The sequence below is a fragment of the Pelecanus crispus genome, chromosome 31 (assembly GCF_030463565.1).
Source record: "Pelecanus crispus isolate bPelCri1 chromosome 31, bPelCri1.pri, whole genome shotgun sequence".
NCBI classification, from domain to species: Eukaryota; Metazoa; Chordata; class Aves; order Pelecaniformes; family Pelecanidae; genus Pelecanus; species Pelecanus crispus.
Genome location: NC_134673.1, coordinates 1029736 through 1055521, shown reverse-complemented (window position 1 = coordinate 1055521; position 25786 = coordinate 1029736). Strand labels below are relative to the sequence as shown.

The following is a 25786-nucleotide window of genomic DNA, read 5'->3' as shown; positions in this document are numbered from 1 at the left end:
GTGGTTTAACCCCAGCCAGCAGCTAAGCACCGTGCAGCCGCTCGCTCACTGCCCCTGCCCTGGTGGGATGGGGGGGCTAGGGATCGGAGGAGTAAGAGTGAGAAAACTCCTGCGTCGAGATAAGAACAGTTTACGAATTGAAATAAAGTAAAATAGTAACGATAATAATAATGATGAGCCAGTGGAAGCAGGGACAGTGCTGTGTCCTGGGAAGAGTAGAGGGAAGCTGCCTGGTTGTGTAGGGAAGGGGGTCAGGAAGGCCAAGGCGCAGCTGGAGCTGAATTTGGCAAGGGATGTAAAGACTAACAAGAAGGGCTTCTACAGTATGTCAACCAGAAAAGGCAGGTTAAAGGAAGCGTACCCCCCCTGTGATGAACAAGAACGGCGACCTAGTATCAACAGGCGAGGAGACAGCGGAGGTGCTCGACAACTTCTTTGCCTCAGTCTTCACCGGCAACCTCTCTCCTTGCCCCTCCCGAGTCGACGGACCGCAAGATGGGGCCCAGGGGGGGCAAAGCCCCTCCCGCTGTAAGGGAAGTTCCGTTTCGAGACCACCTGAGGAACGTGAATGTGCACAAGTCTATGGGACCTGATGAGATGCATCGCAGAGTCCTGAGGGAACTGGCTGATGGAGTTGCCAAGGCACTCTCCATGACATTTGACAAGTGATGGCAGTCAGGTGAAGTCCCTGGTGACTGGAAGAAGGGGAATGTTGTGCCCATTTTTAAAAAGGGAAGAAAGGAGGACCCTGGGAAGTACCGCCCTGTCAGCCTCACCTCTGTGCCTGGGAAGATCATGGAACAGATCCTCCTAGAAGCTACGCTCAAGCCCATGGAAGACAGGGAGGTGATTCGAGACAGGCAGCACGGCTTCACCAAGGGCAAGTCCTGCCTGACCAAGCCAGTGGCTTTCTATGAAGGAGTGGCTGCATCAGTGGGCAAGGGAAAAGCCACGGGTGTCATCTCTTTGGACTCCTGTAAAGCGTTCGCCACAGTCCCCCACAACACCCTTCTCTCTAAATTGGGGAGATACGGGTTTGATGGGTGGGCTGTTCGGTGGATAGGGAATGGGGTAGTGTTCTACGGCTCGATGTCCGCATGGAGGACCGGTGACAAGTGGAGTCCCTCAGGGGCCCGTACTGGGACCGGTGCCGTTTCAGATCTTCCTCAGTGACATAGAGAGCGGGGATCGAGTGCACCCTCAGCAAGTTTGCCGACGACACCAAGCCCGAGCGGTGCAGTTGACACGCCAGAAGGACGAGATGTCGTCCAAAGGGACCCGGACAAGCTGGAGAGGTGGGCCTGTGCGACCCTCGTGAGGTTCACCGAGGCCAAGTGCAAGGTCGTGCACCTGGGACGGGGCAACCCCCGATATCAATGCAGGCTGGGGGGATGAAGGCATTGGGAGCAGCCCTGCGGAGAAAGACTTGGGGGTACGGGTGGATGAAAAGCTGGACATGAGCCGGCAATGTGCGCTTGCAGCCCAGAAAGCCGACCGTATGCCGGGCTGCATCAAAAGAAGCGTGGGCAGCAGGTCGAGGGAGGGGATTCTGCCCCTCTAGTCTGCTCTGGTGAGACGTCACGCGGAGCACTGCGTCCAGCTCTGGAGCCCTCAGCAGAAGAAGGACATGGAGCCGTTGGAGCGGGTCCAGAGGAGGGCCACAAAAATGATGCGAGGGCTGGAGCCCCTCTCCTACGAGGCCAGGCTGAGAGAGTTGGGGTTGTTCCGCCTGGAGAAGAGAAGGCTGCGGGGAGACCTTCTTGTGGCCTTTCAGTGCTTCAAGGGGGCTTATGAGAAAGACGGGGAGAGACTTTTAGGAGCAGGGCCTGTAGTGCTAGGTCAAGGAGTAATGGTTTTAAACTGAAGAGGAATAGATTTAGAGTGGATATAAGGAAGAAATTGTTTCCAATGAGGGTGGTGAAGCACTGGAAGGCGTTGCCCAGAGAGGCAGTGGAGGCCCCATCCCTGGAAACATTCCAGGTCAGGTTGGACGGGTCTCTGAGCAACCCGATCTGGTTAAAGCTGTCCCTGCTCACTGCAGGGGGGTTGGGCTAGATGACCTCTAAAGGTCCCTTCCGACCCCAAAGCATCTGTCACTGTGTTCGTGACGGGCGGGCAGGGTTCTGTAGCAGCTCGAGGTTGCAAGAGGGGAGCCCAGCAGCTGGCTGGAGCTCACGAGCAGGACTGTCTTCCTCAGTGCAGGGCCCGATGTCTGCGAGGGGCTGCAGCTGGTCTGGAGAGTCCGGTGTGGTGGGTGAGTGTATTTGGGCACAGCCCTGCCAGCTGTCCTGGGCACATCAGCGGTGTGCCTGCGACGGAGCTCCGGAGGGAGGCTGCTGCCGTTCAGGCCTCAGGTCCAGGGAGTGGCGTGTCCCCGGGGACTGGGGGGACGGTGGCCTGTGGTCCGGGAACCGAGGGCCAGGTGAGGGAGGGGCGTGAGGATGGGAGCAGTGTGCACACCATGAGGAATGACAAAGAGGAGAGAGAGAAGGTCTTTGCGGAGACCCCACGAAGGAGAGCTCCCAGTTGCTGTGGAGCAGGAAGGAGGGGCAGGTGGAGAGCCCGCCAAAGCAGCAGCGAATGGAGAGTCCTGCCCAGGGGAAGGCTGTGGGCTTGTGGTGCAAGAGGAAGGCTCCTTCTACGGCACAGATGTGCAGCTGCAGAGCAGGGGCAGCGCTCTGGCAAGAGGCGAAGGAGCAAGGAGGGCCGGGGCAGGCTGGAATGTGGCAGGCAGGCTGTGCAAAAGCGTGAGGGAGAAAAGCATTGCTGAAGCCCGGGGTTGAACCAGGGACCTTTAGATCTTCAGTCTAACGCTCTCCCAGCTGAGCTACTCCAGCCCTGCCCCAGCAGCCCTTGTCCCTGTGGCACCCGTGCCAGGCCAGAGGCTGACGGGCACGAGGAGCGTTGCTGGGGCAGGTTCGCAGGGAGAAGCTGTGCCCAGCCCTGGGCAGAGGGGCCCTGGCCTCTCTCTGCCTCCATGGCCAGGTGGGCTCCAGATTTGGGTGGATGGCAGCTTGCACCGGGCATGCCAAAACGCTGTGGGACTTGAGCGCAAACGTGACGGTGGCAAAGCGAGTGGGCAGGCCGGGCAGGTGTAACCGCAAAGGCTGACGGTGGAAGAGGTGTGGGGCTGTTGGAAGACCTTGTCTCCTTCCCTGGCCATGGAAGGCCTCCTCCCCACCCTCTCTTTCCCCAGCTCAACTTCCCTCCTTTGCTCCCAACTCTTCTACCTCGTCCCTGCCGAGCAGCGCCAGGGGATGGGGAATGGGGGTTGTGGTCGGCCCACAGCGGTTCCTGTCTGCTGCTCCTTCCTTCTTTCTCACACTGTCCCCATGGGGTCCCTCCTACAGGCTACAGTCCCTCGAGGTGAACCCGCTCCACTGTGGGCTCTTCACAGGCCACAGTTCTCTCGGGAATTATCCACTTTCTCTGGTGCTGGGTCCTCCACGGGCTGCAGGGCTTACCCTTCTCCACCATGGCCTTCTCCGTAGGCTGCAGGGGAACCTCTGCTGTGCTGTGGTCTTCTCCGTGGGCTGCAGTGGAATCTCTGCTCTGGTGCCTGGACTACCGCCTCCCCCTTCTTCTTCCCCGACCATGGTGTCTGCGGGGGCTGGCTTCTCACACCGTTTGGTTCCCCAACGCCTATCCCAGTGTGGCAGTTGTGCCCTTTTTCAAATGCGTTTTGACAGAAGCTCCAGCAGCTTTGTCGATGGGCTCGGTTTTGGCCAGCACTGGGTCCATTTTGGAGCTGGCTGGAAGCAGCCCTATCTGGCACGGAGCGGGCCCGTGGGTCTTATCTGACCGAGGCCACGCATGCAGCCTCCTGGCTACCGAAACCAGGGCATGGATGCCAATGCACAGCGTGAGTCTTTGCCTTGCTAAATGGCGTGCCCTGCTCGTCCCTCATCAAGAAATCCAGGCGAGCTGCTGGAAGAGAGCGAAACGGAGAAGGCCTTGACGCTGTTCAGCGCTGTTCAGCACTGTTCAGCAAAGAGCTGCAACACTGGTGTGTTATCAACGCTGTGCTGGCCACAAGCCCCCAGCCACGCGGCTGCTGTGCAGAAAATGAAGTCCATCCCGGCCAAAGCCAGTACAATGTACGTGGAAGTACTTTCCAGGCTTAGCGTCTCTGTCACCTCCCAGGATCGTGGAGGGGCTGACCGGCCTGTAGTTCCCCAGGTCCTCCCTCTTGCCCTTCTTGAAAATAGGAGTGGCATTTGATTTCTTCCAGTCTTTGGGCACTTCCCCCAGTTTCGGTGACTGGTCAAAGATGGGTGGAGAGTGTCCTCGCACTGACATCTGCCAGCTCCGTTGGCACCCATGGGTGCCTGCCGTCAGGGCCCACGACTTACGCGTGTCCAGCTGGCGCAGGTGTTCCCTGACCTGACCCTCTTCCATCAAGGGTATGCCTGCCTGGCCCCAGGCTCGATCCCCCTCATCTCTGGCACCTGGCGTTCCCGAAGGCCGGTCGTGCTAGTAAAAGAGGAGGCGGAAGGCGGCGTTCAGCCTTTTCCAATGTCCTGTGCGACCAGGTCCCCCGCCTCATTCAGCAGGGGGCCCAAATTTTCCCTGGTCTTCCTTTTCTCACCTATGTCATTACAGAAACCCTTCCTGCTGCCGCCGTTAACATCGCTCGCCAGAATCAATTCCACTGGGGCCTCCGCGTTCCAAATGGCATCTCTGCGTGCTCGGGCAGCGTCCCTGTAGTCCTGCCAGGTGACCTGTCCCTGCTTCCAGCCTCTGTATGCTTTTATTTCATGCCTGAGTTTTGCCAGGAGGTCCTTGTTCATCCCTGCAGGTCTCATGGCATTTTTGCCTGGCCACCTCTGGCCCCTGGAACGATACCATGTGTTTGTGCCTGAGCAGCTCACCCGCGGCCTCCATATCCATGAATTAGCACGGGAGCGGAGACAAGGAGCTCACATGCAGGTGCTTATTTTCACAGAATCACAGAATCATAGAATGGTTTGCGTTGGAAGGCACATTTAAAGGTCGTCTGGCCCAGCCCCCCTGCGATGAGGAGGGCCATCTTCAACCAGATGAGGTTGCTCAAGGCCCGGTCCGACCTGACCTTGAATGTTTCCACGGATGGGGCATCTCCCACCTCTCTGGGTGAGCTGTTCCAGTGTTTCACCACCCTCGCCGTAAAACATTTCTTCCTTATATCTAGCCTGAATGTACCCTCCCTTAGTTTAAACCCGTTACTCCTGGTCCTAGCACTGCAGGCCCTGCTAAAAAGTCTCTCCCCGTCTTTCTCCTAAGCGCCCTTGAAGCACTGAAAGGCCGCAAGAAGGTCTCCCCGCAGCCTTCTCTTCTCCAGGCGGAACAAGCCCAACCCTCTCGGCCTGTCCTCGTAGGAGAGGGGCTCCAGCCCTCGCATCATTTCTGTGGCCGTTTTGTGCACCCCTGAACTGAGGCGGGAGGAATGCCACCTCGTGTGCATTTGTGGCAGGCGTGTGAGATAGCCGAGTCCCCTTCCAGCCGCAAGCCTACAGAGCCAGGATGAGACAGCTCAGCTGACCTAGCTGAATCCCTTTCCTCTGCAAGGGTAAAGGAGATCCCTGCGTGTCACTGCCTGGGAGCCGTGTCGGTTGACGTGTCGTGGTTTAACCCCAGCCAGCAGCTAAGCACCGTGCAGCCGCTCGCTCACTGCCCCTGCCCTGGTGGGATGGGGGGCTAGGATCGGAGGAGTAAGAGTGAGAAAACTCCTGCGTCGAGATAAGAACAGTTTACGAATTGAAATAAAGTAAAATAGTAACGATAATAATAATGATGAGCCAGTGGAAGCAGGGACAGTGCTGTGTCCTGGGAAGAGTAGAGGGAAGCTGCCTGGTTGTGTAGGGAAGGGGGTCAGGAAGGCCAAGGCGCAGCTGGAGCTGAATTTGGCAAGGGATGTAAAGACTAACAAGAAGGGCTTCTACAGGTATGTCAACCAGAAAAGGCAGGTTAAAGGAAGCGTACCCCCCCTGTGATGAACAAGAACGGCGACCTAGTATCAACAGGCGAGGAGACAGCGGAGGTGCTCGACAACTTCTTTGCCTCAGTCTTCACCGGCAACCTCTCTCCTTGCCCCTCCCGAGTCGACGGACCGCAAGATGGGGCCCAGGGGGGCAAAGCCCCTCCCGCTGTAAGGGAAGTTCCGTTTCGAGACCACCTGAGGAACGTGAATGTGCACAAGTCTATGGGACCTGATGAGATGCATCGCAGAGTCCTGAGGGAACTGGCTGATGGAGTTGCCAAGGCACTCTCCATGACATTTGACAAGTGATGGCAGTCAGGTGAAGTCCCTGGTGACTGGAAGAAGGGGAATGTTGTGCCCATTTTTAAAAAGGGAAGAAAGGAGGACCCTGGGAAGTACCGCCCTGTCAGCCTCACCTCTGTGCCTGGGAAGATCATGGAACAGATCCTCCTAGAAGCTACGCTCAAGCCCATGGAAGACAGGGAGGTGATTCGAGACAGGCAGCACGGCTTCACCAAGGGCAAGTCCTGCCTGACCAAGCCAGTGGCTTTCTATGAAGGAGTGGCTGCATCAGTGGGCAAGGGAAAAGCCACGGGTGTCATCTCTTTGGACTCCTGTAAAGCGTTCGCCACAGTCCCCCACAACACCCTTCTCTCTAAATTGGGGAGATACGGGTTTGATGGGTGGGCTGTTCGGTGGATAGGGAATGGGGTAGTGTTCTACGGCTCGATGTCCGCATGGAGACCGGTGACAAGTGGAGTCCCTCAGGGGCCCGTACTGGGACCGGTGCCGTTTCAGATCTTCCTCAGTGACATAGAGAGCGGGATCGAGTGCACCCTCAGCAAGTTTGCCGACGACACCAAGCCGAGCGGTGCAGTTGACACGCCAGAAGGACGAGATGTCGTCCAAAGGGACCCGGACAAGCTGGAGAGGTGGGCCTGTGCGACCCTCGTGAGGTTCACCGAGGCCAAGTGCAAGGTCGTGCACCTGGGACGGGGCAACCCCCGATATCAATGCAGGCTGGGGGGATGAAGGCATTGGGAGCAGCCCTGCGGAGAAAGACTTGGGGGTACGGGTGGATGAAAAGCTGGACATGAGCCGGCAATGTGCGCTTGCAGCCCAGAAAGCCGACCGTATGCCGGGCTGCATCAAAAGAAGCGTGGGCAGCAGGTCGAGGGAGGGGATTCTGCCCCTCTAGTCTGCTCTGGTGAGACGTCACGCGGAGCACTGCGTCCAGCTCTGGAGCCCTCAGCAGAAGAAGGACATGGAGCCGTTGGAGCGGGTCCAGAGGAGGGCCACAAAAATGATGCGAGGGCTGGAGCCCCTCTCCTACGAGGCCAGGCTGAGAGAGTTGGGGTTGTTCCGCCTGGAGAAGAGAAGGCTGCGGGGAGACCTTCTTGTGGCCTTTCAGTGCTTCAAGGGGGCTTATGAGAAAGACGGGGAGAGACTTTTTAGCAGGGCCTGTAGTGCTAGGTCAAGGAGTAATGGTTTTAAACTGAAGAGGAATAGATTTAGAGTGGATATAAGGAAGAAATTGTTTCCAATGAGGGTGGTGAAGCACTGGAAGGCGTTGCCCAGAGAGGCAGTGGAGGCCCCATCCCTGGAAACATTCCAGGTCAGGTTGGACGGGTCTCTGAGCAACCCGATCTGGTTAAAGCTGTCCCTGCTCACTGCAGGGGGGTTGGGCTAGATGACCTCTAAAGGTCCCTTCCGACCCAAAGCATCTGTCACTGTGTTCGTGACGGGCGGGCAGGGTTCTGTAGCAGCTCGAGGTTGCAAGAGGGGAGCCCAGCAGCTGGCTGGAGCTCACGAGCAGGACTGTCTTCCTCAGTGCAGGGCCCGATGTCTGCGAGGGGCTGCAGCTGGTCTGGAGAGTCCGGTGTGGTGGGTGAGTGTATTTGGGCACAGCCCTGCCAGCTGTCCTGGGCACATCAGCGGTGTGCCTGCGACGGAGCTCCGGAGGGAGGCTGCTGCCGTTCAGGCCTCAGGTCCAGGGAGTGCGTGTCCCCGGGACTGGGGGGACGGTGGCCTGTGGTCCGGGAACCGAGGGCCAGGTGAGGGAGGGGCGTGAGGATGGGAGCAGTGTGCACACCATGAGGAATGACAAAGAGGAGAGAGAGAAGGTCTTTGCGGAGACCCCACGAAGGAGAGCTCCCAGTTGCTGTGGAGCAGGGAAGGAGGGGCAGGTGGAGAGCCCGCCAAAGCAGCAGCGAATGGAGAGTCCTGCCCAGGGGAAGGCTGTGGGCTTGTGGTGCAAGAGGAAGGCTCCTTCTACGGCACAGATGTGCAGCTGCAGAGCAGGGGCAGCGCTCTGGCAAGAGGCGAAGGAGCAAGGAGGGCCGGGGCAGGCTGGAATGTGGCAGGCAGGCTGTGCAAAAGCGTGAGGGAGAAAAGCATTGCTGAAGCCCGGGGTTGAACCAGGGACCTTTAGATCTTCAGTCTAACGCTCTCCCAGCTGAGCTACTCCAGCCCTGCCCCAGCAGCCCTTGTCCCTGTGGCACCCGTGCCAGGCCAGAGGCTGACGGGCACGAGGAGCGTTGCTGGGGCAGGTTCGCAGGGAGAAGCTGTGCCCAGCCCTGGGCAGAGGGGCCCTGGCCTCTCTCTGCCTCCATGGCCAGGTGGGCTCCAGATTTGGGTGGATGGCAGCTTGCACCGGGCATGCCAAAACGCGTGTGGGACTTGAGCGCAAACGTGACGGTGGCAAAGCGAGTGGGCAGGCCGGGCAGGTGTAACCGCAAAGGCTGACGGTGGAAGAGGTGTGGGGCTGTTGGAAGACCTTGTCTCCTTCCCTGGCCATGGAAGGCCTCCTCCCCACCCTCTCTTTCCCCAGCTCAACTTCCCTCCTTTGCTCCCAACTCTTCTACCTCGTCCCTGCCGAGCAGCGCCAGGGGATGGGGAATGGGGGTTGTGGTCGGCCCACAGCGGTTCCTGTCTGCTGCTCCTTCCTTCTTTCTCACACTGTCCCCATGGGGTCCCTCCTACAGGCTACAGTCCCTCGAGGTGAACCCGCTCCACTGTGGGCTCTTCACAGGCCACAGTTCTCTCGGGAATTATCCACTTTCTCTGGTGCTGGGTCCTCCACGGGCTGCAGGGCTTACCTTCTCCACCATGGCCTTCTCCGTAGGCTGCAGGGGAACCTCTGCTGTGCTGTGGTCTTCTCCGTGGGCTGCAGTGGAATCTCTGCTCTGGTGCCTGGACTACCGCCTCCCCCTTCTTCTTCCCCGACCATGGTGTCTGCGGGGCTGGCTTCTCACACCGTTTGGTTCCCCAACGCCTATCCCAGTGTGGCAGTTGTGCCCTTTTTCAAATGCGTTTTGACAGAAGCTCCAGCAGCTTTGTCGATGGGCTCGGTTTTGGCCAGCACTGGGTCCATTTTGGAGCTGGCTGGAAGCAGCCCTATCTGGCACGGAGCGGGCCCGTGGGTCTTATCTGACCGAGGCCACGCATGCAGCCTCCTGGCTACCGAAACCAGGGCATGGATGCCAATGCACAGCGTGAGTCTTTGCCTTGCTAAATGGCGTGCCCTGCTCGTCCCTCATCAAGAAATCCAGGCGAGCTGCTGGAAGAGAGCGAAACGGAGAAGGCCTTGACGCTGTTCAGCGCTGTTCAGCACTGTTCAGCAAAGAGCTGCAACACTGGTGTGTTATCAACGCTGTGCTGGCCACAAGCCCCCAGCCACGCGGGCTGCTGTGCAGAAAATGAAGTCCATCCCGGCCAAAGCCAGTACAATGTACGTGGAAGTACTTTCCAGGCTTAGCGTCTCTGTCACCTCCCAGGGATCGTGGAGGGGCTGACCGGCCTGTAGTTCCCCAGGTCCTCCCTCTTGCCCTTCTTGAAAATAGGAGTGGCATTTGATTTCTTCCAGTCTTTGGGCACTTCCCCCAGTTTCGGTGACTGGTCAAAGATGGGTGGAGAGTGTCCTCGCACTGACATCTGCCAGCTCCGTTGGCACCCATGGGTGCCTGCCGTCAGGGCCCACGACTTACGCGTGTCCAGCTGGCGCAGGTGTTCCCTGACCTGACCCTCTTCCATCAAGGGTATGCCTGCCTGGCCCCAGGCTCGATCCCCCTCATCTCTGGCACCTGGCGTTCCCGAAGGCCGGTCGTGCTAGTAAAAGAGGAGGCGAAGGCGGCGTTCAGCCTTTTCCAATGTCCTGTGCGACCAGGTCCCCTGCCTCATTCAGCAGGGGGCCCAAATTTTCCCTGGTCTTCCTTTTCTCACCTATGTCATTACAGAAACCCTTCCTGCTGCCGCCGTTAACATCGCTCGCCAGAATCAATTCCACTGGGGCCTCCGCGTTCCAAATGGCATCTCTGCGTGCTCGGGCAGCGTCCCTGTAGTCCTGCCAGGTGACCTGTCCCTGCTTCCAGCCTCTGTATGCTTTTATTTCATGCCTGAGTTTTGCCAGGAGGTCCTTGTTCATCCCTGCAGGTCTCATGGCATTTTTGCCTGGCCACCTCTGGCCCCTGGAACGATACCATGTGTTTGTGCCTGAGCAGCTCACCCGCGGCCTCCATATCCATGAATTAGCACGGGAGCGGAGACAAGGAGCTCACATGCAGGTGCTTATTTTCACAGAATCACAGAATCATAGAATGGTTTGCGTTGGAAGGCACATTTAAAGGTCGTCTGGCCCAGCCCCCCTGCGATGAGGAGGGCCATCTTCAACCAGATGAGGTTGCTCAAGGCCCGGTCCGACCTGACCTTGAATGTTTCCACGGATGGGGCATCTCCCACCTCTCTGGGTGAGCTGTTCCAGTGTTTCACCACCCTCGCCGTAAAACATTTCTTCCTTATATCTAGCCTGAATGTACCCTCCCTTAGTTTAAACCCGTTACTCCTGGTCCTAGCACTGCAGGCCCTGCTAAAAAGTCTCTCCCCGTCTTTCTCCTAAGCGCCCTTGAAGCACTGAAAGGCCGCAAGAAGGTCTCCCCGCAGCCTTCTCTTCTCCAGGCGGAACAAGCCCAACCCTCTCGGCCTGTCCTCGTAGGAGAGGGGCTCCAGCCCTCGCATCATTTCTGTGGCCGTTTTGTGCACCCCTGAACTGAGGCGGGAGGAATGCCACCTCGTGTGCATTTGTGGCAGGCGTGTGAGATAGCCGAGTCCCCTTCCAGCCGCAAGCCTACAGAGCCAGGATGAGACAGCTCAGCTGACCTAGCTGAATCCCTTTCCTCTGCAAGGGTAAAGGAGATCCCTGCGTGTCACTGCCTGGGAGCCGTGTCGGTTGACGTGTCGTGGTTTAACCCCAGCCAGCAGCTAAGCACCGTGCAGCCGCTCGCTCACTGCCCCTGCCCTGGTGGGATGGGGGGCTAGGATCGGAGGAGTAAGAGTGAGAAAACTCCTGCGTCGAGATAAGAACAGTTTACGAATTGAAATAAAGTAAAATAGTAACGATAATAATAATGATGAGCCAGTGGAAGCAGGGACAGTGCTGTGTCCTGGGAAGAGTAGAGGGAAGCTGCCTGGTTGTGTAGGGAAGGGGGTCAGGAAGGCCAAGGCGCAGCTGGAGCTGAATTTGGCAAGGGATGTAAAGACTAACAAGAAGGGCTTCTACAGGTATGTCAACCAGAAAAGGCAGGTTAAAGGAAGCGTACCCCCCCTGTGATGAACAAGAACGGCGACCTAGTATCAACAGGCGAGGAGACAGCGGAGGTGCTCGACAACTTCTTTGCCTCAGTCTTCACCGGCAACCTCTCTCCTTGCCCCTCCCGAGTCGACGGACCGCAAGATGGGGCCCAGGGGGGCAAAGCCCCTCCCGCTGTAAGGGAAGTTCCGTTTCGAGACCACCTGAGGAACGTGAATGTGCACAAGTCTATGGGACCTGATGAGATGCATCGCAGAGTCCTGAGGGAACTGGCTGATGGAGTTGCCAAGGCACTCTCCATGACATTTGACAAGTGATGGCAGTCAGGTGAAGTCCCTGGTGACTGGAAGAAGGGGAATGTTGTGCCCATTTTTAAAAAGGGAAGAAAGGAGGACCCTGGGAAGTACCGCCCTGTCAGCCTCACCTCTGTGCCTGGGAAGATCATGGAACAGATCCTCCTAGAAGCTACGCTCAAGCCCATGGAAGACAGGGAGGTGATTCGAGACAGGCAGCACGGCTTCACCAAGGGCAAGTCCTGCCTGACCAAGCCAGTGGCTTTCTATGAAGGAGTGGCTGCATCAGTGGGCAAGGGAAAAGCCACGGGTGTCATCTCTTTGGACTCCTGTAAAGCGTTCGCCACAGTCCCCCACAACACCCTTCTCTCTAAATTGGGGAGATACGGGTTTGATGGGTGGGCTGTTCGGTGGATAGGGAATGGGGTAGTGTTCTACGGCTCGATGTCCGCATGGAGACCGGTGACAAGTGGAGTCCCTCAGGGGCCCGTACTGGGACCGGTGCCGTTTCAGATCTTCCTCAGTGACATAGAGAGCGGGATCGAGTGCACCCTCAGCAAGTTTGCCGACGACACCAAGCCGAGCGGTGCAGTTGACACGCCAGAAGGACGAGATGTCGTCCAAAGGGACCCGGACAAGCTGGAGAGGTGGGCCTGTGCGACCCTCGTGAGGTTCACCGAGGCCAAGTGCAAGGTCGTGCACCTGGGACGGGGCAACCCCCGATATCAATGCAGGCTGGGGGGATGAAGGCATTGGGAGCAGCCCTGCGGAGAAAGACTTGGGGGTACGGGTGGATGAAAAGCTGGACATGAGCCGGCAATGTGCGCTTGCAGCCCAGAAAGCCGACCGTATGCCGGGCTGCATCAAAAGAAGCGTGGGCAGCAGGTCGAGGGAGGGGATTCTGCCCCTCTAGTCTGCTCTGGTGAGACGTCACGCGGAGCACTGCGTCCAGCTCTGGAGCCCTCAGCAGAAGAAGGACATGGAGCCGTTGGAGCGGGTCCAGAGGAGGGCCACAAAAATGATGCGAGGGCTGGAGCCCCTCTCCTACGAGGCCAGGCTGAGAGAGTTGGGGTTGTTCCGCCTGGAGAAGAGAAGGCTGCGGGGAGACCTTCTTGTGGCCTTTCAGTGCTTCAAGGGGGCTTATGAGAAAGACGGGGAGAGACTTTTTAGCAGGGCCTGTAGTGCTAGGTCAAGGAGTAATGGTTTTAAACTGAAGAGGAATAGATTTAGAGTGGATATAAGGAAGAAATTGTTTCCAATGAGGGTGGTGAAGCACTGGAAGGCGTTGCCCAGAGAGGCAGTGGAGGCCCCATCCCTGGAAACATTCCAGGTCAGGTTGGACGGGTCTCTGAGCAACCCGATCTGGTTAAAGCTGTCCCTGCTCACTGCAGGGGGGTTGGGCTAGATGACCTCTAAAGGTCCCTTCCGACCCAAAGCATCTGTCACTGTGTTCGTGACGGGCGGGCAGGGTTCTGTAGCAGCTCGAGGTTGCAAGAGGGGAGCCCAGCAGCTGGCTGGAGCTCACGAGCAGGACTGTCTTCCTCAGTGCAGGGCCCGATGTCTGCGAGGGGCTGCAGCTGGTCTGGAGAGTCCGGTGTGGTGGGTGAGTGTATTTGGGCACAGCCCTGCCAGCTGTCCTGGGCACATCAGCGGTGTGCCTGCGACGGAGCTCCGGAGGGAGGCTGCTGCCGTTCAGGCCTCAGGTCCAGGGAGTGCGTGTCCCCGGGACTGGGGGGACGGTGGCCTGTGGTCCGGGAACCGAGGGCCAGGTGAGGGAGGGGCGTGAGGATGGGAGCAGTGTGCACACCATGAGGAATGACAAAGAGGAGAGAGAGAAGGTCTTTGCGGAGACCCCACGAAGGAGAGCTCCCAGTTGCTGTGGAGCAGGGAAGGAGGGGCAGGTGGAGAGCCCGCCAAAGCAGCAGCGAATGGAGAGTCCTGCCCAGGGGAAGGCTGTGGGCTTGTGGTGCAAGAGGAAGGCTCCTTCTACGGCACAGATGTGCAGCTGCAGAGCAGGGGCAGCGCTCTGGCAAGAGGCGAAGGAGCAAGGAGGGCCGGGGCAGGCTGGAATGTGGCAGGCAGGCTGTGCAAAAGCGTGAGGGAGAAAAGCATTGCTGAAGCCCGGGGTTGAACCAGGGACCTTTAGATCTTCAGTCTAACGCTCTCCCAGCTGAGCTACTCCAGCCCTGCCCCAGCAGCCCTTGTCCCTGTGGCACCCGTGCCAGGCCAGAGGCTGACGGGCACGAGGAGCGTTGCTGGGGCAGGTTCGCAGGGAGAAGCTGTGCCCAGCCCTGGGCAGAGGGGCCCTGGCCTCTCTCTGCCTCCATGGCCAGGTGGGCTCCAGATTTGGGTGGATGGCAGCTTGCACCGGGCATGCCAAAACGCGTGTGGGACTTGAGCGCAAACGTGACGGTGGCAAAGCGAGTGGGCAGGCCGGGCAGGTGTAACCGCAAAGGCTGACGGTGGAAGAGGTGTGGGGCTGTTGGAAGACCTTGTCTCCTTCCCTGGCCATGGAAGGCCTCCTCCCCACCCTCTCTTTCCCCAGCTCAACTTCCCTCCTTTGCTCCCAACTCTTCTACCTCGTCCCTGCCGAGCAGCGCCAGGGGATGGGGAATGGGGGTTGTGGTCGGCCCACAGCGGTTCCTGTCTGCTGCTCCTTCCTTCTTTCTCACACTGTCCCCATGGGGTCCCTCCTACAGGCTACAGTCCCTCGAGGTGAACCCGCTCCACTGTGGGCTCTTCACAGGCCACAGTTCTCTCGGGAATTATCCACTTTCTCTGGTGCTGGGTCCTCCACGGGCTGCAGGGCTTACCTTCTCCACCATGGCCTTCTCCGTAGGCTGCAGGGGAACCTCTGCTGTGCTGTGGTCTTCTCCGTGGGCTGCAGTGGAATCTCTGCTCTGGTGCCTGGACTACCGCCTCCCCCTTCTTCTTCCCCGACCATGGTGTCTGCGGGGCTGGCTTCTCACACCGTTTGGTTCCCCAACGCCTATCCCAGTGTGGCAGTTGTGCCCTTTTTCAAATGCGTTTTGACAGAAGCTCCAGCAGCTTTGTCGATGGGCTCGGTTTTGGCCAGCACTGGGTCCATTTTGGAGCTGGCTGGAAGCAGCCCTATCTGGCACGGAGCGGGCCCGTGGGTCTTATCTGACCGAGGCCACGCATGCAGCCTCCTGGCTACCGAAACCAGGGCATGGATGCCAATGCACAGCGTGAGTCTTTGCCTTGCTAAATGGCGTGCCCTGCTCGTCCCTCATCAAGAAATCCAGGCGAGCTGCTGGAAGAGAGCGAAACGGAGAAGGCCTTGATGCTGTTCAGCGCTGTTCAGCAAAGAGCTGCAACACTGGTGTGTTATCAACGCTGTGCTGGCCACAAGCCCCCAGCCACGCGGGCTGCTGTGCAGAAAATGAAGTCCATCCCGGCCAAAGCCAGTACAATGTACGTGGAAGTACTTTCCAGGCTTAGCGTCTCTGTCACCTCCCAGGGATCGTGGAGGGGCTGACCGGCCTGTAGTTCCCCAGGTCCTCCCTCTTGCCCTTCTTGAAAATAGGAGTGGCATTTGATTTCTTCCAGTCTTTGGGCACTTCCCCCAGTTTCGGTGACTGGTCAAAGATGGGTGGAGAGTGTCCTCGCACTGACATCTGCCAGCTCCGTCGGCACCCATGGGTGCCTGCCGTCAGGGCCCACGACTTACGCGTGTCCAGCTGGCGCAGGTGTTCCCTGACCTGACCCTCTTCCATCAAGGGTATGCCTGCCTGGCCCCAGGCTCGATCCCCCTCATCTCTGGCACCTGGCGTTCCCGAAGGCCGGTCGTGCTAGTAAAAGAGGAGGCGAAGGCGGCGTTCAGCCTTTTCCAATGTCCTGTGCGACCAGGTCCCCCGCCTCATTCAGCAGGGGGCCCAAATTTTCCCTGGTCTTCCTTTTCTCACCTATGTCATTACAGAAACCCTTCCTGCTGCCGCCGTTAACATCGCTCGCCAGAATCAATTCCACTGGGGCCTCCGCGTTCCAAATGGCATCTCTGCGTGCTCGGGCAGCGTCCCTGTAGTCCTGCCAGGTGACCTGTCCCTGCTTCCAGCCTCTGTATGCTTTTATTTCATGCCTGAGTTTTGCCAGGAGGTCCTTGTTCATCCCTGCAGGTCTCATGGCATTTTTGCCTGGCCACCTCTGGCCCCTGGAACGATACCATGTGTTTGTGCCTGAGCAGCTCACCCGCGGCCTCCATATCCATGAATTAGCACGGGAGCGGAGACAAGGAGCTCACATGCAGGTGCTTATTTTCACAGAATCACAGAATCATAGAATGGTTTGCGTTGGAAGGCACATTTAAAGGTCGTCTGGCCCAGCCCCCCTGCGATGAGGAGGGCCATCTTCAACCAGATGAGGTTGCTCAAGGCCCGGTCCGACCTGACCTTGAATGTTTCCACGGATGGGGCATCTCCCACCTCTCTGGGTGAGCTGTTCCAGTGTTTCACCACCCTCGCCGTAAAACATTTCTTCCTTATATCTAGCCTGAATGTACCCTCCCTTAGTTTAAACCCGTTACTCCTGGTCCTAGCACTGCAGGCCCTGCTAAAAAGTCTCTCCCCGTCTTTCTCCTAAGCGCCCTTGAAGCACTGAAAGGCCGCAAGAAGGTCTCCCCGCAGCCTTCTCTTCTCCAGGCGGAACAAGCCCAACCCTCTCGGCCTGTCCTCGTAGGAGAGGGGCTCCAGCCCTCGCATCATTTCTGTGGCCGTTTTGTGCACCCCTGAACTGAGGCGGGAGGAATGCCACCTCGTGTGCATTTGTGGCAGGCGTGTGAGATAGCCGAGTCCCCTTCCAGCCGCAAGCCTACAGAGCCAGGATGAGACAGCTCAGCTGACCTAGCTGAATCCCTTTCCTCTGCAAGGGTAAAGGAGATCCCTGCGTGTCACTGCCTGGGAGCCGTGTCGGTTGACGTGTCGTGGTTTAACCCCAGCCAGCAGCTAAGCACCGTGCAGCCGCTCGCTCACTGCCCCTGCCCTGGTGGGATGGGGGGCTAGGATCGGAGGAGTAAGAGTGAGAAAACTCCTGCGTCGAGATAAGAACAGTTTACGAATTGAAATAAAGTAAAATAGTAACGATAATAATAATGATGAGCCAGTGGAAGCAGGGACAGTGCTGTGTCCTGGGAAGAGTAGAGGGAAGCTGCCTGGTTGTGTAGGGAAGGGGGTCAGGAAGGCCAAGGCGCAGCTGGAGCTGAATTTGGCAAGGGATGTAAAGACTAACAAGAAGGGCTTCTACAGGTATGTCAACCAGAAAAGGCAGGTTAAAGGAAGCGTACCCCCCCTGTGATGAACAAGAACGGCGACCTAGTATCAACAGGCGAGGAGACAGCGGAGGTGCTCGACAACTTCTTTGCCTCAGTCTTCACTGGCAACCTCTCTCCTTGCCCCTCCCGAGTCGACGGACCGCAAGATGGGGCCCAGGGGGGCAAAGCCCCTCCCGCTGTAAGGGAAGTTCCGTTTCAAGACCACCTGAGGAACGTGAATGTGCACAAGTCTATGGGACCTGATGAGATGCATCGCAGAGTCCTGAGGGAACTGGCTGATGGAGTTGCCAAGGCACTCTCCATGACATTTGACAAGTGATGGCAGTCAGGTGAAGTCCCTGGTGACTGGAAGAAGGGGAATGTTGTGCCCATTTTTAAAAAGGGAAGAAAGGAGGACCCTGGGAAGTACCGCCCTGTCAGCCTCACCTCTGTGCCTGGGAAGATCATGGAACAGATCCTCCTAGAAGCTACGCTCAAGCCCATGGAAGACAGGGAGGTGATTTGAGACAGGCAGCACGGCTTCACCAAGGGCAAGTCCTGCCTGACCAAGCCAGTGGCTTTCTATGAAGGAGTGGCTGCATCAGTGGGCAAGGGAAAAGCCACGGGTGTCATCTCTTTGGACTCCTGTAAAGCGTTCGCCACAGTCCCCCACAACACCCTTCTCTCTAAATTGGGGAGATACGGGTTTGATGGGTGGGCTGTTCGGTGGATAGGGAATGGGGTAGTGTTCTACGGCTCGATGTCCGCATGGAGACCGGTGACAAGTGGAGTCCCTCAGGGGCCCGTACTGGGACCGGTGCCGTTTCAGATCTTCCTCAGTGACATAGAGAGCGGGATCGAGTGCACCCTCAGCAAGTTTGCCGACGACACCAAGCCGAGCGGTGCAGTTGACACGCCAGAAGGACGAGATGTCGTCCAAAGGGACCCGGACAAGCTGGAGAGGTGGGCCTGTGCGACCCTCGTGAGGTTCACCGAGGCCAAGTGCAAGGTCGTGCACCTGGGACGGGGCAACCCCCGATATCAATGCAGGCTGGGGGGACGAAGGCATTGGGAGCAGCCCTGCGGAGAAAGACTTGGGGGTACGGGTGGATGAAAAGCTGGACATGAGCCGGCAATGTGCGCTTGCAGCCCAGAAAGCCGACCGTATGCCGGGCTGCATCAAAAGAAGCGTGGGCAGCAGGTCGAGGGAGGGGATTCTGCCCCTCTAGTCTGCTCTGGTGAGACGTCACGCGGAGCACTGCGTCCAGCTCTGGAGCCCTCAGCAGAAGAAGGACATGGAGCCGTTGGAGCGGGTCCAGAGGAGGGCCACAAAAATGATGCGAGGGCTGGAGCCCCTCTCCTACGAGGCCAGGCTGAGAGAGTTGGGGTTGTTCCGCCTGGAGAAGAGAAGGCTGCGGGGAGACCTTCTTGTGGCCTTTCAGTGCTTCAAGGGGGCTTATGAGAAAGACGGGGAGAGACTTTTTAGCAGGGCCTGTAGTGCTAGGTCAAGGAGTAATGGTTTTAAACTGAAGAGGAATAGATTTAGAGTGGATATAAGGAAGAAATTGTTTCCAATGAGGGTGGTGAAGCACTGGAAGGCGTTGCCCAGAGAGGCAGTGGAGGCCCCATCCCTGGAAACATTCCAGGTCAGGTTGGACGGGTCTCTGAGCAACCCGATCTGGTTAAAGCTGTCCCTGCTCACTGCAGGGGGGTTGGGCTAGATGACCTCTAAAGGTCCCTTCCGACCCAAAGCATCTGTCACTGTGTTCGTGACGGGCGGGCAGGGTTCTGTAGCAGCTCGAGGTTGCAAGAGGGGAGCCCAGCAGCTGGCTGGAGCTCACGAGCAGGACTGTCTTCCTCAGTGCAGGGCCCGATGTCTGCGAGGGGCTGCAGCTGGTCTGGAGAGTCCGGTGTGGTGGGTGAGTGTATTTGGGCACAGCCCTGCCAGCTGTCCTGGGCACATCAGCGGTGTGCCTGCGACGGAGCTCCGGAGGGAGGCTGCTGCCGTTCAGGCCTCAGGTCCAGGGAGTGCGTGTCCCCGGGACTGGGGGGACGGTGGCCTGTGGTCCGGGAACCGAGGGCCAGGTGAGGGAGGGGCGTGAGGATGGGAGCAGTGTGCACACCATGAGGAATGACAAAGAGGAGAGAGAGAAGGTCTTTGCGGAGACCCCACGAAGGAGAGCTCCCAGTTGCTGTGGAGCAGGGAAGGAGGGGCAGGTGGAGAGCCCGCCAAAGCAGCAGCGAATGGAGAGTCCTGCCCAGGGGAAGGCTGTGGGCTTGTGGTGCAAGAGGAAGGCTCCTTCTACGGCACAGATGTGCAGCTGCAGAGCAGGGGCAGCGCTGTGGCAAGAGGCGAAGGAGCAAGGAGGGCCGGGGCAGGCTGGAATGTGGCAGGCAGGCTGTGCAAAAGCGTGAGGGAGAAAAGCATTGCTGAAGCCCGGGGTTGAACCAGGGACCTTTAGATCTTCAGTCTAACGCTCTCCCAGCTGAGCTACTCCAGCCCTGCCCCAGCAGCCCTTGTCCCTGTGGCACCCGTGCCAGGCCAGAGGCTGACGGGCACGAGGAGCGTTGCTGGGGCAGGTTCGCAGGGAGAAGCTGTGCCCAGCCCTGGGCAGAGGGGCCCTGGCCTCTCTCTGCCTCCATGGCCAGGTGGGCTCCAGATTTGGGTGGATGGCAGCTTGCACCGGGCATGCCAAAACGCGTGTGGGACTTGAGCGCAAACGTGACGGTGGCAAAGCGAGTGGGCAGGCCGGGCAGGTGTAACCGCAAAGGCTGACGGTGGAAGAGGTGTGGGGCTGTTGGAAGACCTTGTCTCCTTCCCTGGCCATGGAAGGCCTCCTCCCCACCCTCTCTTTCCCCAGCTCAACTTCCCTCCTTTGCTCCCAACTCTTCTACCTCGTCCCTGCCGAGCAGCGCCAGGGGATGGGGAATGGGGGTTGTGGTCGGCCCACAGCGGTTCCTGTCTGCTGCTCCTTCCTTCTTTCTCACACTGTCCCCATGGGGTCCCTCCTACAGGCTACAGTCCCTCGAGGTGAACCCGCTCCACTGTGGGCTCTTCACAGGCCACAGTTCTCTCGGGAATTATCCACTTTCTCTGGTGCTGGGTCCTCCACGGGCTGCAGGGCTTACCTTCTCCACCATGGCCTTCTCCGTAGGCTGCAGGGGAACCTCTGCTGTGCTGTGGTCTTCTCCGTGGGCTGCAGTGGAATCTCTGCTCTGGTGCCTGGACTACCGCCTCCCCCTTCTTCTTCCCCGACCATGGTGTCTGCGGGGCTGGCTTCTCACACCGTTTGGTTCCCCAACGCCTATCCCAGTGTGGCAGTTGTGCCCTTTTTCAAATGCGTTTTGACAGAAGCTCCAGCAGCTTTGTCGATGGGCTCGGTTTTGGCCAGCACTGGGTCCATTTTGGAGCTGGCTGGAAGCAGCCCTATCTGGCACGGAGCGGGCCCGTGGGTCTTATCTGACCGAGGCCACGCATGCAGCCTCCTGGCTACCGAAACCAGGGCATGGATGCCAATGCACAGCGTGAGTCTTTGCCTTGCTAAATGGCGTGCCCTGCTCGTCCCTCATCAAGAAATCCAGGCGAGCTGCTGGAAGAGAGCGAAACGGAGAAGGCCTTGATGCTGTTCAGCGCTGTTCAGCAAAGAGCTGCAACACTGGTGTGTTATCAACGCTGTGCTGGCCACAAGCCCCCAGCCACGCGGGCTGCTGTGCAGAAAATGAAGTCCATCCCGGCCAAAGCCAGTACAATGTACGTGGAAGTACTTTCCAGGCTTAGCGTCTCTGTCACCTCCCAGGGATCGTGGAGGGGCTGACCGGCCTGTAGTTCCCCAGGTCCTCCCTCTTGCCCTTCTTGAAAATAGGAGTGGCATTTGATTTCTTCCAGTCTTTGGGCACTTCCCCCAGTTTCGGTGACTGGTCAAAGATGGGTGGAGAGTGTCCTCGCACTGACATCTGCCAGCTCCGTCGGCACCCATGGGTGCCTGCCGTCAGGGCCCACGACTTACGCGTGTCCAGCTGGCGCAGGTGTTCCCTGACCTGACCCTCTTCCATCAAGGGTATGCCTGCCTGGCCCCAGGCTCGATCCCCCTCATCTCTGGCACCTGGCGTTCCCGAAGGCCGGTCGTGCTAGTAAAAGAGGAGGCGAAGGCGGCGTTCAGCCTTTTCCAATGTCCTGTGCGACCAGGTCCCCCGCCTCATTCAGCAGGGGGCCCAAATTTTCCCTGGTCTTCCTTTTCTCACCTATGTCATTACAGAAACCCTTCCTGCTGCCGCCGTTAACATCGCTCGCCAGAATCAATTCCACTGGGGCCTCCGCGTTCCAAATGGCATCTCTGCGTGCTCGGGCAGCGTCCCTGTAGTCCTGCCAGGTGACCTGTCCCTGCTTCCAGCCTCTGTATGCTTTTATTTCATGCCTGAGTTTTGCCAGGAGGTCCTTGTTCATCCCTGCAGGTCTCATGGCATTTTTGCCTGGCCACCTCTGGCCCCTGGAACGATACCATGTGTTTGTGCCTGAGCAGCTCACCCGCGGCCTCCATATCCATGAATTAGCACGGGAGCGGAGACAAGGAGCTCACATGCAGGTGCTTATTTTCACAGAATCACAGAATCATAGAATGGTTTGCGTTGGAAGGCACATTTAAAGGTCGTCTGGCCCAGCCCCCCTGCGATGAGGAGGGCCATCTTCAACCAGATGAGGTTGCTCAAGGCCCGGTCCGACCTGACCTTGAATGTTTCCACGGATGGGGCATCTCCCACCTCTCTGGGTGAGCTGTTCCAGTGTTTCACCACCCTCGCCGTAAAACATTTCTTCCTTATATCTAGCCTGAATGTACCCTCCCTTAGTTTAAACCCGTTACTCCTGGTCCTAGCACTGCAGGCCCTGCTAAAAAGTCTCTCCCCGTCTTTCTCCTAAGCGCCCTTGAAGCACTGAAAGGCCGCAAGAAGGTCTCCCCGCAGCCTTCTCTTCTCCAGGCGGAACAAGCCCAACCCTCTCGGCCTGTCCTCGTAGGAGAGGGGCTCCAGCCCTCGCATCATTTCTGTGGCCGTTTTGTGCACCCCTGAACTGAGGCGGGAGGAATGCCACCTCGTGTGCATTTGTGGCAGGCGTGTGAGATAGCCGAGTCCCCTTCCAGCCGCAAGCCTACAGAGCCAGGATGAGACAGCTCAGCTGACCTAGCTGAATCCCTTTCCTCTGCAAGGGTAAAGGAGATCCCTGCGTGTCACTGCCTGGGAGCCGTGTCGGTTGACGTGTCGTGGTTTAACCCCAGCCAGCAGCTAAGCACCGTGCAGCCGCTCGCTCACTGCCCCTGCCCTGGTGGGATGGGGGGCTAGGATCGGAGGAGTAAGAGTGAGAAAACTCCTGCGTCGAGATAAGAACAGTTTACGAATTGAAATAAAGTAAAATAGTAACGATAATAATAATGATGAGCCAGTGGAAGCAGGGACAGTGCTGTGTCCTGGGAAGAGTAGAGGGAAGCTGCCTGGTTGTGTAGGGAAGGGGGTCAGGAAGGCCAAGGCGCAGCTGGAGCTGAATTTGGCAAGGGATGTAAAGACTAACAAGAAGGGCTTCTACAGGTATGTCAACCAGAAAAGGCAGGTTAAAGGAAGCGTACCCCCCCTGTGATGAACAAGAACGGCGACCTAGTATCAACAGGCGAGGAGACAGCGGAGGTGCTCGACAACTTCTTTGCCTCAGTCTTCACCGGCAACCTCTCTCCTTGCCCCTCCCGAGTCGACGGACCGCAAGATGGGGCCCAGGGGGGCAAAGCCCCTCCCGCTGTAAGGGAAGTTCCGTTTCGAGACCACCTGAGGAACGTGAATGTGCACAAGTCTATGGGACCTGATGAGATGCATCGCAGAGTCCTGAGGGAACTGGCTGATGGAGTTGCCAAGGCACTCTCCATGACATTTGACAAGTGATGGCAGTCAGGTGAAGTCCCTGGTGACTGGAAGAAGGGGAATGTTGTGCCCATTTTTAAAAAGGGAAGAAAGGAGGACCCTGGGAAGTACCGCCCTGTCAGCCTCACCTCTGTGCCTGGGAAGATCATGGAACAGATCCTCCTAGAAGCTACGCTCAAGCCCATGGAAGACAGGGAGGTGATTTGAGACAGGCAGCACGGCTTCACCAAGGGCAAGTCCTGCCTGACCAAGCCAGTGGCTTTCTATGAAGGAGTGGCTGCATCAGTGGGCAAGGGAAAAGCCACGGGTGTCATCTCTTTGGACTCCTGTAAAGCGTTCGCCACAGTCCCCCACAACACCCTTCTCTCTAAATTGGGGAGATACGGGTTTGATGGGTGGGCTGTTCGGTGGATAGGGAATGGGGTAGTGTTCTACGGCTCGATGTCCGCATGGAGACCGGTGACAAGTGGAGTCCCTCAGGGGCCCGTACTGGGACCGGTGCCGTTTCAGATCTTCCTCAGTGACATAGAGAGCGGGATCGAGTGCACCCTCAGCAAGTTTGCCGACGACACCAAGCCGAGCGGTGCAGTTGACACGCCAGAAGGACGAGATGTCGTCCAAAGGGACCCGGACAAGCTGGAGAGGTGGGCCTGTGCGACCCTCGTGAGGTTCACCGAGGCCAAGTGCAAGGTCGTGCACCTGGGACGGGGCAACCCCCGATATCAATGCAGGCTGGGGGGACGAAGGCATTGGGAGCAGCCCTGCGGAGAAAGACTTGGGGGTACGGGTGGATGAAAAGCTGGACATGAGCCGGCAATGTGCGCTTGCAGCCCAGAAAGCCGACCGTATGCCGGGCTGCATCAAAAGAAGCGTGGGCAGCAGGTCGAGGGAGGGGATTCTGCCCCTCTAGTCTGCTCTGGTGAGACGTCACGCGGAGCACTGCGTCCAGCTCTGGAGCCCTCAGCAGAAGAAGGACATGGAGCCGTTGGAGCGGGTCCAGAGGAGGGCCACAAAAATGATGCGAGGGCTGGAGCCCCTCTCCTACGAGGCCAGGCTGAGAGAGTTGGGGTTGTTCCGCCTGGAGAAGAGAAGGCTGCGGGGAGACCTTCTTGTGGCCTTTCAGTGCTTCAAGGGGGCTTATGAGAAAGACGGGGAGAGACTTTTTAGCAGGGCCTGTAGTGCTAGGTCAAGGAGTAATGGTTTTAAACTGAAGAGGAATAGATTTAGAGTGGATATAAGGAAGAAATTGTTTCCAATGAGGGTGGTGAAGCACTGGAAGGCGTTGCCCAGAGAGGCAGTGGAGGCCCCATCCCTGGAAACATTCCAGGTCAGGTTGGACGGGTCTCTGAGCAACCCGATCTGGTTAAAGCTGTCCCTGCTCACTGCAGGGGGGTTGGGCTAGATGACCTCTAAAGGTCCCTTCCGACCCAAAGCATCTGTCACTGTGTTCGTGACGGGCGGGCAGGGTTCTGTAGCAGCTCGAGGTTGCAAGAGGGGAGCCCAGCAGCTGGCTGGAGCTCACGAGCAGGACTGTCTTCCTCAGTGCAGGGCCCGATGTCTGCGAGGGGCTGCAGCTGGTCTGGAGAGTCCGGTGTGGTGGGTGAGTGTATTTGGGCACAGCCCTGCCAGCTGTCCTGGGCACATCAGCGGTGTGCCTGCGACGGAGCTCCGGAGGGAGGCTGCTGCCGTTCAGGCCTCAGGTCCAGGGAGTGCGTGTCCCCGGGACTGGGGGGACGGTGGCCTGTGGTCCGGGAACCGAGGGCCAGGTGAGGGAGGGGCGTGAGGATGGGAGCAGTGTGCACACCATGAGGAATGACAAAGAGGAGAGAGAGAAGGTCTTTGCGGAGACCCCACGAAGGAGAGCTCCCAGTTGCTGTGGAGCAGGGAAGGAGGGGCAGGTGGAGAGCCCGCCAAAGCAGCAGCGAATGGAGAGTCCTGCCCAGGGGAAGGCTGTGGGCTTGTGGTGCAAGAGGAAGGCTCCTTCTACGGCACAGATGTGCAGCTGCAGAGCAGGGGCAGCGCTGTGGCAAGAGGCGAAGGAGCAAGGAGGGCCGGGGCAGGCTGGAATGTGGCAGGCAGGCTGTGCAAAAGCGTGAGGGAGAAAAGCATTGCTGAAGCCCGGGGTTGAACCAGGGACCTTTAGATCTTCAGTCTAACGCTCTCCCAGCTGAGCTACTCCAGCCCTGCCCCAGCAGCCCTTGTCCCTGTGGCACCCGTGCCAGGCCAGAGGCTGACGGGCACGAGGAGCGTTGCTGGGGCAGGTTCGCAGGGAGAAGCTGTGCCCAGCCCTGGGCAGAGGGGCCCTGGCCTCTCTCTGCCTCCATGGCCAGGTGGGCTCCAGATTTGGGTGGATGGCAGCTTGCACCGGGCATGCCAAAACGCGTGTGGGACTTGAGCGCAAACGTGACGGTGGCAAAGCGAGTGGGCAGGCCGGGCAGGTGTAACCGCAAAGGCTGACGGTGGAAGAGGTGTGGGGCTGTTGGAAGACCTTGTCTCCTTCCCTGGCCATGGAAGGCCTCCTCCCCACCCTCTCTTTCCCCAGCTCAACTTCCCTCCTTTGCTCCCAACTCTTCTACCTCGTCCCTGCCGAGCAGCGCCAGGGGATGGGGAATGGGGGTTGTGGTCGGCCCACAGCGGTTCCTGTCTGCTGCTCCTTCCTTCTTTCTCACACTGTCCCCATGGGGTCCCTCCTACAGGCTACAGTCCCTCGAGGTGAACCCGCTCCACTGTGGGCTCTTCACAGGCCACAGTTCTCTCGGGAATTATCCACTTTCTCTGGTGCT

At 58.5% G+C, this 25786-nt stretch overlaps 5 non-coding genes and 1 pseudogene across 5 annotated transcripts; all 6 read right to left on the bottom strand.

Moving 5' to 3' along the window:
• LOC142596361 (uncharacterized) overlaps positions 1-25786 on the bottom strand; it is a 488757-nt pseudogene that overhangs the window by 144810 nt on the left and 318161 nt on the right.
• Positions 2765-2837, bottom strand: TRNAF-GAA (transfer RNA phenylalanine (anticodon GAA)). Its single transcript has one exon. It is a non-coding gene; the product is annotated as a tRNA-Phe (tRNA).
• TRNAF-GAA (transfer RNA phenylalanine (anticodon GAA)) lies at positions 8357-8429 on the bottom strand. Its single transcript has one exon. It is a non-coding gene; the product is annotated as a tRNA-Phe (tRNA).
• TRNAF-GAA (transfer RNA phenylalanine (anticodon GAA)) lies at positions 13949-14021 on the bottom strand. The gene has a single exon. It is a non-coding gene; the product is annotated as a tRNA-Phe (tRNA).
• Positions 19531-19603, bottom strand: TRNAF-GAA (transfer RNA phenylalanine (anticodon GAA)). The gene has a single exon. It is a non-coding gene; the product is annotated as a tRNA-Phe (tRNA).
• On the bottom strand, positions 25113-25185 carry TRNAF-GAA (transfer RNA phenylalanine (anticodon GAA)). Its single transcript has one exon. It is a non-coding gene; the product is annotated as a tRNA-Phe (tRNA).